The following is a 14,141-nucleotide window of genomic DNA, read 5'->3' as shown; positions in this document are numbered from 1 at the left end:
CCCCACTACAAAAATATACCCCCAGAAAATATCTGTATATTTCCCAATAACCAATCAAACAGTTCGTGGTAACGAACTGTAGTAAGGAGCGATCCGGCTCAATAGTAACCAAAACTCTAAAAAATTGAATTTTGATATCAATAGCTACATCAAAAGAATCGCATTTTAATGCTGATTTTAAATATATAAGTTTCATCAAGTTTAGTCTTAGCCATCAAAAGTTACGAGCCTGAGAAAATTTGCCTTATTTAGGAAAATAGGGGAAAACACCCCCTAAAAGTCGTAGGATCTTAACGAAAATGACACCATCAGATTCAGCGTATCAGAGAACCCTACTGTAGAAGTTTCAAGCTCCTATCTACAAAAATGTGGAATTTTGCATTTTTTGCCCGAAGACAAATCACGGGTGCGTGTTTATTTGTTTTTTGTTTTTTTTTTTTTTTTTTTCCCAGGGGTCATCGTATCGACCAAGTGATCCTAGAATGTCGCAAGAGGGCTCATTCTAACGGAAATGAAAAGTTCTAGTGCCCTTTTTAAGTGACCAAAAAAATTGGAGGGCATCTAGGCCTTTCCCACGCTCATTTTTTCCCAAAGTCAACGGATCAAAATTTTGAGATAGCCATTTTGTTTAGCATAGTCGAAAATCATAATAACTATGTTTTTGGGGATGACTTGCTCCCCCACAGCCCCTGGGGGAGGGGTTGCAAGTTACAAACTTCAACCAGTGTTTACATATAATAATGGTTATTGGAAAGTGTACAGACGTTTTCAGGGGGATTTTTTTGGTTTTGGGGGTAGGGTTGATGGAGGGGGCTATGTGGGAGGATCTTTCCTTGGAGAAATATGCCATGGGGGAAAAAATTCAATGAAAAGGGCGCAGGACGAATCTGGTCACGTTAGAAAAAAATGTCAAATTAAGAGCTTAATATACAATGCTGGGTGTTCGGAGCCTCTCTATTATGGAGTATAATTTGAAAATAACACAACTATACGAGCGATAAAACATGTATACCACAACCATAACTCAACTAACGAAAGAACTGCTAAGAGATAACACAACTATAAAGCGAAAACAGGTGAAAACTAACGGGAAAATAAACGAACTAAGAGGTGGAAGGGGCCCAGAGAAAAAATATAATCCTTTTTCAATTTTGAGCCTAACTTCCGCAAAGGAGTAATAATGTCAGAAGCCCCGAAATACCGAATTATTTTCTTTTCAAACACTTCGTGGTAAGGAACTGTAGTAAGGGGCGACCCGGCTCAATAGTAAACGAAACTCTAAAAAACGGAATTTTGATGCTAAAAGATACATCAAAAGATTCGAATTTTTACGCTGATTCTAAATATTAAGTTTCAATTAATTTAGTCTTTGTCATCAAAAGTTACGAGCCTGAGAAAATTTGCCCTATTTTGGAAAAAAGGGGGAAACATCCATTAAAAGTCACAGAATCTTAACGAAAATCACACTATCGCATTCGGTATATCAGATAACTCTATAGCAAAAATTTCAAGCTCCTATCTAAAAAATGTGGAATTTTGTATTTTTTGCCAGAAGACAAATCACGGGTGCGTGTTTATTTATTTGTTTTTTTTTTTTTTTTTCCCAGGGGTCATCTTATCGACCAAGTGGTCCTAGGATGTCGCGAGAGGGCTCATTCTAACGGAAATGAAAAGTTCTAGTGCCCTTTTTAAGTGACCAAAAAATTGGAGGGCAAATAGGCCCCCTCCCATGCTCATTTTTTTCCAAAAGTCAACAGATTAAAATTTCAAGATAGCCATTTTGTTCAACATAGTCGAAAACCATAATAACTATGTCTTTGGGAATGACTTACTCCCCCACAATCCCTGAGGGAGGGGCTGCAAGTTACAAACTTTGACCAGTGTTTACATCGCTCCTGGACTTAGATTATGCTGATGATTTAAGCATATTAGATGAAAGTGTGAGCAAAATGAATGAATTTTTAGAGGTTTTACGAGTTCAGGGTGCTAAAATAGGCTTGAAAATTAATGTTAAGAAGACTAAGTCACTAAGGTTAGGAATAAGTGAAGATGAACAGGTGACCTTAGGTAACGAAAAGATTGATCAGGTTGGGAGCTTCAGTTACCTTGGTAGTATTATTAGTAAAGATGGTGGGAGCAGTGAAGATGTTAAAAGTAGAATAGCTAAAGCTCAGGGTGTTTTTTCACAGTTAAAAAAAGTTTGGAAGAATAGAAAGATAAGCCTACAAACCAAGATTAGAATATTGGAAGCTACAGTGATGACAGTGGTCAAATATGGCTCTGAAGCATGGACACTCCGAAAAGCAGATGAAAATTTACTAGATGTTTTCCAGAGAAATTGCCTACGGATTGTTCTGGGTACCCGGCTGACTGATCGTATTTCAAACAGTAGGTTGTACGAAAAGTGTGGTTCAATCCCGCTTTCTGGGGCTATAATGAAAGAAAGGTTGAGATGGCTAGGCCACGTTCTACGGATGAAGGATGACAGATTACCGAAGATTGTCCTTTTTGGCCAACCGTTTGGGGCTACACGGAAAGCAGGTCGTCCTTGTCTGGGTTGGGAGGATGTCATAAATAAGGATTTAAATGAAATGGGAACTTCCTGGGAGGGTGTAAAGAGGGAGGCTTTAAATAGATTAGGTTGGAGGAGGAGCGTGCGTAGCTGTGTTGGCCTCAGGCGGCTTGGTGCTGCAGTGAGTTATTAGTAGTAGTAGTAGTAGTAATGGTTATTGGGAAGTGTACAGACGTTTTCATGGGGATTTTTTGGTTTGGGGGGTGGGGTTGATGGGAGAGGGCTTTGTGGGAGGATCTTTCCTTTGAGGAATATGTCACGGGGGAAGAAAAATTCAATGAAAAGGGCGCAGGATTTTCTAGCATTACTATAAAAAAAAACAATGAAAAAATAAACATGAAAACGTTTTTTTCAAATGAAAGTAAGGAATAGCATTGAAATTTAAAACGAACAGAGATTATTACGCATATGAGGGGTTCTAAAAATACTTTAGCATAAAGAGCGAGGTATTTAGGAGGAGATAGATACCTCGCTCTTGATGCTAAAATATTTTTAGTGATTTCAACTATTTATTCTACGGCCTTTTTGATTCAGGGGTCATTCTTAAAGAATTGGGACAACGATTTAGTGTAAAGAGCGAGGTATTAACGAGGGTACTAACCCCCTCGTACACATAATAAAAATATAAGAATATAAAAGTTTGTTACGTAAGTTAATTCTTAAGTTACGTATATTTTTTACTAATAAAAACGTTCGTTGAATATTAAAAGTTCTAGTAGCCTTTTTAAGTAACCGAAAAATTGGAGGGCAGCTAGGCCTCCTTCCCCACCCCTTATTTCTCAAAATCGTCTGATCAAAACTAAGAGAAAGCCATTTAGCCAAAAAAAATTAATATACTAATTTCATTTCAATAATTTATGTGCGGAGAGCCAAAATCAAACATGCATTAATTCAAAAACGTTCAGAAATTAAATAAAAAAAACTAGTTTTTTTAACTGAAAGTAAGGAGCGACATTAAAACTTAAAACGAACAGAAATTACTCTGTATATGAAATGGGTTGTCCCCTCCGCAATCCCACGCTCTTTACGCTAAAGTTTTTAATTGTTTTAAAAAGTAGAATTGTGGCAAAGAGTCAAACTTTAGCGTAAAGAGCGAGGGACTGCGGAGGGGACAACCCATTTCATATACGGAGTAATTTCTGTTCGTTTTAAGTTTTAATGTCGCTCCTTACTTTCAGTTAAAAAAACTAGTTTTTTTTATTTAATATTATACGTAAACAATGGGAAAAGCTCAAGCAGTTACCCCAATGGCACTCTTATGAGGGATCTATCAATTTGAATCCCATTCCCGGTATTTCTTTTAAACTTCTTCAAGATGCTGGAATTATAATGCAGACATAGTTCTTACAAAATACTTGATGTTTTCTTTGATTTTTATCTTGAATTTTTATAAGCCTAAGGGTATAGGAAAAAAAAACCAGGACCCCCACCCTTTAAGTTGGGACTTAGTCCAAATTCGTTAAATTGAATTTAGTCCAATATTTACGTAGTTTTTTTATTGTTTACACACGTGCCCTTTGTTTTCATTGTTGGTAACAGAAAAAGGGATTCTCGTTATGTACCGATTTCAAACAAGAACAATGGCGACGCGTTATTTAGTCTAAAGTCTATTGATTTTTAACAGCAACATGCAAGAAAATGATATTCGCATAGCGTAATTTTAAAATTCTTACTAACAGGAAGTCTAGAAACTATTTATGACTAATTGTGATTGTGTGGCGCGGTTATGGTATATAAGTTGGCTTTGTATAATTATAAATGTCGTGACCGATTCAAGTTTTTATTTTCAGTCTAAAAAAATGTAAGGGACAGCGTAATTTTTCTTTTTTCTCTGGGGGCTATAAAACACGGAACCAAACGCTGGAAGTCAACAGGCTTACTTTCAAGATGGCTAGTGAACCAGAGAATTTTCAAAAGGATTAAGTCCGAGCTTATTTGCAGGTAAGTTTCTATGCATGTTACGGATAGCTCACCCTCCTCTCACCAAAAAATAAGAGCGACACTATAGTCAAATTAGAACTGATATAATTTTCAATATGAAATTAATAAGTAAAACCCCTTCCTGCTATTGCTCACCTCCGTCAGACGCTTTTACCCATCTGCAATAGCACTTTTTTGCTAATCGAAACATTTTCTAGTAGATGGGTGCATCAAACAGTTCGTGGTAACGAACTGTAGTAAAGAGCGACCCGGCTCAATAGTAACCAAAACTCTAAAACTTGGAATTTTGATAACAATAGTTACATCAAAAGAATCGTATTTTAATGTTGATTTTAAATACATAGTTTCAAATTAAATACAGTTTCATCAAGATCAGTTATACCCATCAAAAGTTACGAGTCTGATAAAATTTGCCTCATTTTAGAAAAGAGGGGGAAACACCCCCTAAAAGTCATACAATCTTAACAAAAATCATACCATCAGATTTAGGGACGACTCCCCCGCAGTCCCCGTGGGAGGGGCTGCAAGTTACAATCTTTGACCTGTGTTTACATATAGTAATGGTTACTGGGAAGTGTTCTGACGTTTTCAGGGGGATTTTTTTGTTTAGGGGGGAGATTTGAGGGGGGGGGGTACGTGGGAGGATATTTCCATGGAGAAACTTGTCATGGGAGAAGAGAATTTCAATGAAGGGGGCGCAGGATTTTCTAGTATTATTTGAAAAAACAATGAAAAAGTAAATATGAAAAGTTTTTTTCTACTGAAAGTAAGGAGCAGCATTAAAACTTAAAACGAACAAAAATTATTATGTATATGAGGGGCTTACCTCCTCGTTATACCTCACTCTTTACGCTGAAGTATTTTTAGTAATTTCAACTCTTTGTTCTATGGCCTTTGTGATTCAGAGCTCATTCCTAAGGAATTGGGACAAAATTTAAGCTTTAGGGTAAAGATCGAGGTACCGACGAGGGTTGAACCCCCTCATACACGCAACAAAACATACGAATATAGAAGTTCGTTACGTAAATTAATTCGTAAGCGACGTATATTTTTTACCAATGAAAACGTTTGTAAAAAATTAAAAGTTCTAGTTGCTTTTTTAAGTAATCAAAAAATTGGAGGATAATTAGGCCTCCTCCCTCGCTCCTTTTTTCTCAAATCTTCCAATTGACTGCAATTAATTATTATGCAAATTTCGTTTTAATTATTTTCGTGCGGAGAGCCAAGATCAAAACATGCATTAATTCAATAACGTCCAGAAATTAAATAAAAAAACAAGTTTTTTAAATGAAAGTAAGGAGCAACATTAAAACTTAAAACGAACAGAAATTACTCCGTTTATGAAAGGGGCTTTTCCTCCTCAACGCCCCGCTCTTAACGCTAAAGTTTCTTACTGTTTTAAAAATAGAGTTTAGAGAAAGAGTCGAACTTTAGCGTAAAGAGCGAGGCGTTGAGGATACCCCTTTCATATAAGGAGTAATTTCGATGCGTTTTAAGTTTTAATGCTGCTCCTTACTTTCATTAAAAAAAACTTGTTTTTTTTTATTTATAACATGACTAGTATCCGTCAGATATTTGGGATTAAACTCTTTGTTATAGTCAACAGCCATCGTTACAGTAATGGAGTAAATACAAAAAACAAGTTTTTTTAGCTGAAATTAAAGAGTGACATTAAGAATGACCCCTGGATCACCAAAGCCGTATAATAAATAGTTGAAATTACTAAAAATACTTTAGCGTAAAGAGCGAAGTATTAGGAGGAGGTGAGCCCCTCATATGCGTAATAATTTCTGTTCGTTTTAAGTTTTAATGCTGCTTCTTACTTCCAGAAGAAAAACTTTTCCATATTTACCTTTTCGTTGTTTTTTGTTTATTAATGCTAAAAAATCCTGCGCTCCCTTCATGGAAACTTTCTTCCCCCGTGACAAATTCCTCGATGGAAAGTTCTCCCAACATATCCCCCTCTCTCAATCCCTCCCCCAACCAAAAAATCCCCCTGAAAACGTCTGCACACTTCCCAATAACCATTACTATATGTAAGCACTGGTCAAAGTTTGTAACTTGTAGCCCCTCCCACGGGGACTGTGGGGGAGTAAGTGGTACCCAACGACATAGTTATAAGGTTTTTCGACTACGTTTAATAAAATGGCTATCTCAGAATTTTGATCCGGCAACTTTGGGAAAATATTTAGCGTGGGAGGGGGCCTATGTGCCTTCCAATTTTTGTGGTCACTTGAAAAGGGCACTAGAACTTTTCAGTTCCTTTAGAATGAGCCCTCTCACAACATTCTAGGTCGACTGGGTCGATACGATCACCCCTGCGAAAAAAAATAAAACAAAAAACAAACAAACAAATAAACACGCATCCGTGATCTGCCTTCTGGCAAAAAAAATACAAAATTCCACATTTTTTTAGATAAGAGCTTGAAACTTCTATTTAAGGGTTCTCTGATATGCTGAATCTGATTGTGTGATTTTCGTTAAGATTATATGACTTTTATGGGGTGTTTTCCCCTATTTTCTAAAATAAGGCAAATTTTCTCAGGCTCGTAACTTTTGATGGGTAATCATCAAAATTATCAGCATTATTTTAATATCAGCATTAAAATTCAATTCCTCTGATGTAGCTATTGGTATTAAAATTCCATGTTTTAGAGTTTTGGTTACTATTGAACCGGGTAGCTTCTTACTACAGTTCGTTACCACGAACTGTTTGATAGTGGCTCATTCTTTTGTCTGGTAAATTGAACGCTCTGATATTACGGGTGGTTCAAAATTTAGAAATACTTTTTCTGATCAAATTGATTCACTTATTTACATTAAATCCTTTGACGGAGTAGTCTGTGATTGCTGTTTGCATACGAAAAATACGATTAGAATTAATTTAAATAACCAATGTTTTGTCTTGGAAAGAGGTGTGGACTGAGAGCAAATTATTAGTCGTTAGTTAATTGCTGAAAAAGTATCAATCTTAACATATGCTTTGTTTGGTAAATTGTATGCCTAAACAAGTTGAATCTTTGCGTTAAGTAGTTATGTAAAAGTGCCTTATACTTAAAAATAAACATTAGAGTGGATTGAGCGCAAAAATATTATTTGTGAAAGAAAACGCAGATTTTATTCGATGGAAAATGTGTTTCCTTCTAAATACTAGTCCCTAAATGCAAATACTAAATACTAGTTGATATTTTATTATTCCAAATATTTAACGAACACTCAAATAGGCATTAGCGCAAGAACCTACTTCACGAGTCATCTTCACTTAGCTAGATTATCTGCTCATTTTCAATTTAACTGAATTTTTTACGTGTCTTTGAAAAACTTATTTTGTGCAATGTTTTTGTCTTTCTTAATTTTCATTTTTAACAATGCGGATCAGGAAAACAGTCTGTCAGAGAATGCTTCTAAGCTTAAGTGATTTGGACAGCAAACAGTTATTCCTCTTGAATTTAACAAGAAACTAAGATGTATCTTAACCATATCTTTTTTAATTTCATAAAAACTAAAACATTTTAATCTTTATTCAGAAAAATCTTGAGATCCCCCCCAAGAAGAAAGCAAGGGCAGGTAATGAGGACACTTCTATCGTCTTCCTGCTAAGTCTGGAGACGGGGCCTTTTGTGATCCCTATGCAAGGCAAGAATGCGAATCCTTCATCATCCATGCAAACTGAAGGCGCAACCCTTTCCGTACTCATCACGCAAGGTGACATTAGTATTGCCAGTCCTATCGTAAATAAAATTATTTGAGAGTCTTAAATGTCAAAATAACCATATTTTTTGAAAGTTTGACGGCTTATTATGTGTTTTAGCAGTAAAAACTTAATGTTTTTTGACATAGAATTTTTTTTTTTTTTAGATGTAAACAAAGGGAAAATAGATAAGATGTTGGGGATGATGTTCGCTACCTCTGGGAGGGGAGGGATGGTAATGCCCATCCTAAGAAATATGTTTTTTCATCACCTCAAAAACAGCACATTCTTTTCGGCTTTTTAAAGGGTTCGGTCCGATGTTGGTGTTGCAGGTCCTCACTTAAATAACTAAAGCATTGTATTATGTTAGAAATTAGCTATGCCCTTTCAAATAATGAAAATAAGGTATTTTTAAATTCATAGAGTGCTATTGTTGTTTACCAATCCTGCTTTCTAGTGGTACAACGAACTTGAAATTTCACCATTGATGTTTTTACAAAAAGAGTAATGAAGCCTAACTATTTATTATGTGAGACTTATTGTCGGGTATTTTAATAATAAAATATTTAACGTTTTGTGCGCGATGAAGTGCTGAATCAGTAAAATATCGAGAGGGTCCATGTTTGTTATCTCTCCCAGGAAGGTTTGATGGTATTGCCCATCCTAAAAATAGGTTCTTCATCATAATAAAATAATATATGATTTTTAAAAAGAAAATATTTACGTCAACTCAAGGGATGAGTTATTTCCCGGATGAAATCATAAGTTTTTCAATACAAAAAAAAATGTAATTCTTTTTACGGGTTCCCTTCGGAATGGCAGCAGAGCCATTCCGAAAGGGTAAGAGTAATATGGAATGAATTGACAAATTACTAGTTGATTTCTTCAAGAAAGAAGCTGCACAAGTGGATAGCATTACTAGTAACCCTCTTGTAAGTGTAATTTCTTAAGACTCATAATTTCAATGGGATCCATGTCATGACGGAACTTAAAATGACTTTTTTAAACAGAACAGTGAAACGTAAAGGTCAGGTTTGGAGGAACTGGCAAATATCTCTCATTTACGGGATAATTTCATTTCGTTAAACTTCTAGGTAGTAGCAGGGCCTCTTTATGTCCAAGATACCACTCTACTCCCATGTATGGAATAATTTCTGATCATTAAACTTTTAGCTAGTAGTGTGGTTTCTTTACGTTCAAGCGGCTATTTTGCCCCCTCAAAAAATTACAGACTAATAATATATTCTATTTCAGCCTGATGTAAATTCTTTTTCAGGATGAAATCAAAAGTGTTTTAAAGGGGTAATAATCTCTTATTATTTTCTAGGTTCACCTAGTGACATTACCATTCACTCAAGAAGCCTATATTGACGGTAAGGAGACATCTATACTTCCACAACCTACACAATTCCGTGACAGTCTCTGTGTGAGTACGGGCCCCATTGAAAGTGAGCCGGAGAGGGTTTAAGGGTGGGGTTGAACCCTGTTAGTTTAACTTCCCCATCTTTGATTTAGATACTTCAATAACCGATCTCGGTTTCGATATAGACCTTCTGGACTTGGCGAAACTGAAGGGTTGGGTGGAACGCTAAAAGGTAGGAGGAGGATACGGAAGAGCTAGCACAAAGTGTAAAAACAGCAGGAACCATCGATTTTACCAGAGGGTGGTTTTGCCTACATAGACCATCTTTCCTCTAATAACCTCGATGCTATGCTAATGGGGTTTGAGCATCTCCCTCCCCCATCCATTTCTTAAAACACTCATCACAATGACCGTGATGAAAGGAAACACGACAAAGTGGAAGCGGTTCACCCCCTGTACTGCCTGATTTTTATTTATGTGATTCTGCCTTGCGCAATGTTTATGTCTTTAGGGCTGAATTCAGAGGTAGGTAGGTAGGTAGGTAAGTTTTATTTTATCCACAATACAAACATAAATAAAAATGACAACACTAATAAATTACTGCAGCAAAAAGAAAGTCCTAAGGACTTGTGCTGCAAGTTCATATTATGATTTACATCTTATAAATAAATATCTAAACATAACATCTCATGATTAACCACCTAGCCTATCTTATATATAAAAAATAACAACACCTTTTTAACACACTTGCAGCTGGTCGTATTCATTCAGATCTGATTGACATAGTACACTTCTATGAGGTCAAGATTCGGGCCCTTCTTGAAAAACGGATTCGAGCGGATGGAGGGCGGGACAGCATAAAACCATCCATTGCTCAAAAAATAATTTCATTTAAATGAAAAGTCTGGTGAGGTGCATCCAAAATGCAGAAACTTCATTCAGACTTGTACAATTTGAGGGTTTCTTCAGAGTGGGGAGCAGTATTTCTTATAAGGTAGACAGTTACAATGAAAAGGGAAGTAGATCATGGTTTTATGTATAAAAAGTTATAGATGTTAATGTTACGAAATTTAAAAAGGAATTTGTTTTAACAGGTAGAATGGGAAAGGATAATCTTATCAAATATCCAGATTCGAGGGCGTGTGGAGGTCTACAGCGCTTTCGTTTCGATACTAGCCTAGATTGCCTTAAGTATGCGGTTTTTGTGGCAGGCCGTCTACAAGTAAAATATTGTTAGTAAGACACGTTTGGATGATTTGGCAGTTAACTGGCGAAGGGAGGGGACAGAATCTTCTAAAGTTAATTTTATCTGTCTAAAGAGGCAGTGTATTATAGCACATGTATGTATATATATATATATATATATATATATATATATATATATATATATATATATATATATATATATATATATATATATATATATATATATATATATGTATATATATATATATATATATACATATACATATATATATATATATATATATATATATATATATATATATATATATATATGTATATATATATATATATATATATATATATATATATATATATATATATATATATATACATATATATATATATACATATATATATATATATATATATATATACATATATATATATATATATATATATATATATATATATATATATATATATATATATATATATATATATATATATATATATATATATATAAATATAAATATATATATATATATATATATATATATATATATATATATATATATATATATATATATATATATATACCATGCAATCGGTATTAGTATTGGAGACAGTGGGTGAGGAAGATTGTGTGGGCGCAGCTATGGTTGCACTTACTAAAACTGCCGAACAGCCAGTTTCACGGCTTACCAATAAAAATTACCTAATGAATTTATCACCAGGGGGCGAGTTGGCTATTAAAAATAAGAAAATGTATTGGGCTTTCAAGAGAAAATTTGTTGAGGGTATTGGGAAACGTCAGTCCGCGACCATGACCATCTAAGTGATCTTATGTTATTTGGGTGGAGTAACTTTCGCGGACTGGCACATAAATCTTTTAGTTGAAATGTTAAGCAGCAGTATTTTCTACTGATTTACATTCAAAATTTCAACTATGATATGAAATTCATGTTATCAGCGTCGGCATGTTTTCAGAAAAATGAAGTTGCAGTAGGTGCAAGGGTTCATATTTTTTTCATCATAACATCATACCCAAATCACCTGAGAAGTTGCTGGTCTTCAAATCAAAATGGAAAACAATTAAAAATGGTAACACGTTCTTGAATAAAATTTGTTTTTTCGATTCCTATAGTTTTATTTCTAAATCACAAAGCCAATTATTTCAAGTTTAGAAGAAAAGAAAGTGATAATTTTGATATTTTTCCCTCCTTAAAGTAGTTTTTTCCAGATGTTGAAATGTATGACTTATTGACGTGTAAGGGCATATATCTGGCTGAGTACTACAGCTACGTCTCGACGTTACTTGAGGGAAAATTGCAACCCATCGAAGCGTTTTATGATTCGCTCCACGATCCACAGTGCACCACTGCCGACTATAAATTCACTAAAATATTTTGGGCCAAGGGAGGGTGTAAAAATGGGGGGAATTATTGTAAAATGTAGCTTGCAAGTAATGTTTTGTCGTTGTTGGATATTGTCTGTAAAAAACACCGATAAATTTATGAGGAATTTGGATTTGATTTGTTTTATTATTTTTCAGCTCCTCATTTGGTGACGGGTTTATTTTTCAAAATCAGCAAAGAGAAAATAGAATTGATCACCGACTTGGATTAGCCCTTATTTGTAGAGAGATCAATATGGAGTACGTTTTCCACAAAGATTGTGTCGTGGAACCCGACTAAATGGACAACACACCGGTGAAAATTCGGATGCAGTTTTCCTTGATATGAACTCCGTTTATTCATCGGTAATTTCCTATTGCCCTTTTCCATTCGGTAAGTACAGATGGTTGGACGATCCTTGTGATCCAAGTTTCCCTGACATTGCTACTGTTGAGGAGAATGGACCGTAAGGGTGGATTTTCAAAATTGAGGGTGAAATACTTGTGGAACTCCTTGACTCCGTAAATAATTATGTTTTCCTTTGCACAAACAGACCGATGTCTAGATCTTCAATGAGTTTCTAAGACATTTCTATGAGGATGAGAGTATGCACTGGACACCTTCAAAACAAAAGCGTATAAACGAACTTTATCTGAAAACAAATATTGTTTTAAGCCACAGCGGTCTTTTCGGTGGATGCTGGCCAACGGTGTCAAGGTCACAAGCGCCCTTCAATTTGATCAAGAGCCATATATGAAGACGTTTAATGAATCCTTTGTTAGTTATCGCTCTGAGGCAAAGACGAGGGTTAAAAAAGAGATCTTTAAGCTCATTTTAAAATTGAGCCTTCGGTAAAATATCTAAGGATGTGCACAATAGGAGTCGTTGTGACGTTGTAACCGACACAAGAGAATGTGCTGGAACCATTGCCGATCCGAAGTTTACATCGTTCAAGATCATAGACTCTAATACGGTCCTTTTACATAGAAAAAAGGACAAATAGTATCAAATAAATATTATCGCTGTCAGTGCCATTTTAGAAATTTCCAAAAAATGATGTTGGATTTTTATTACAATTTGTGTAAGCTCCAATTGCCGAGGTAGGGATAAGTTCAAAGGTATTATGGAGACACTGATTCACTCCTATCAAAAGTTAAGACAGATAACCTGTTGGAGGATTTGGAGAATGATAAGTACATTAGGTTTCAGATGGACTACAACAAGTGGGACGAATTCGTTTCCCCGGAGATAGTGAAGCAGCAACATAAGCTATTATTTGTAAAATATGACTTCCCATACTGTTCTTGCAAGTCTGAAGGTCTACTTTGTGCAAATAGACAATGAGGAAATGAAAAAAGTCTACAAGGGGATGCCTACACACCATGTACAGAAGTACATATAGAGACTGTGTAGAAAGTAGTTTAATTTCAAGAGCAAATGTCATGGCTATTCGCTCGCTAAAGTTTAAAAAGTATAATGTTAAAGTTGAGAAAAATTCCATGTTAGCCATATAGGACAAAGTGTCCGGACGGTGTTAAAGCACTATGTCACGGTATTTACTTAATTTCAGATCAAGACATATGTCTAGAGTATAGACATCAGCTGGGTCTGGAGGAAATTCAACAGTTGGCTGGATGGGGGTCCAACGATTCTCCAGCTCAGCAGTGTGTTTTAGAGTATTTTCTATAGTGTTTTTGATATTTTGCGTAAGACGAAATAGTTATTGTTTTAAAAAGTGTTTAATATTATACTATTATTTTACCTTCTACCAGCCGACCGTCCCAACCTTTGGCCGCCACAGCGGCCGCTGCATCCGGCTACCACAACTGACCGGACAACCTGCCCTCCAGGGAGGGAATTTCCTAAGTGATTTTTAAATGTTCAACTGTTTTTGAGTGCCTATTTCATGTTGTTGATTACTACTCATGTAAGTATGTTTACAGTCCAAATGGTTTTTCATTTTGTTGTTGGTTGTTTTTATGGTTATGTTGTTGA

General features: G+C 35.4%; 1 protein-coding gene across 1 annotated transcript in view; it reads left to right on the top strand.

Moving 5' to 3' along the window:
- The window catches only part of LOC136025409 (phosphoinositide 3-kinase regulatory subunit 4-like), a 419,187-nt gene that overhangs the window by 179,549 nt on the left and 225,497 nt on the right, over positions 1 to 14,141 (top strand). The window lies entirely within an intron of this gene.

Source organism: Artemia franciscana, chromosome 3, assembly GCF_032884065.1.
Source record: "Artemia franciscana chromosome 3, ASM3288406v1, whole genome shotgun sequence".
Taxonomy (NCBI): domain Eukaryota; kingdom Metazoa; phylum Arthropoda; class Branchiopoda; order Anostraca; family Artemiidae; genus Artemia; species Artemia franciscana.
This window is presented reverse-complemented; position numbering and strand designations above follow the sequence as displayed.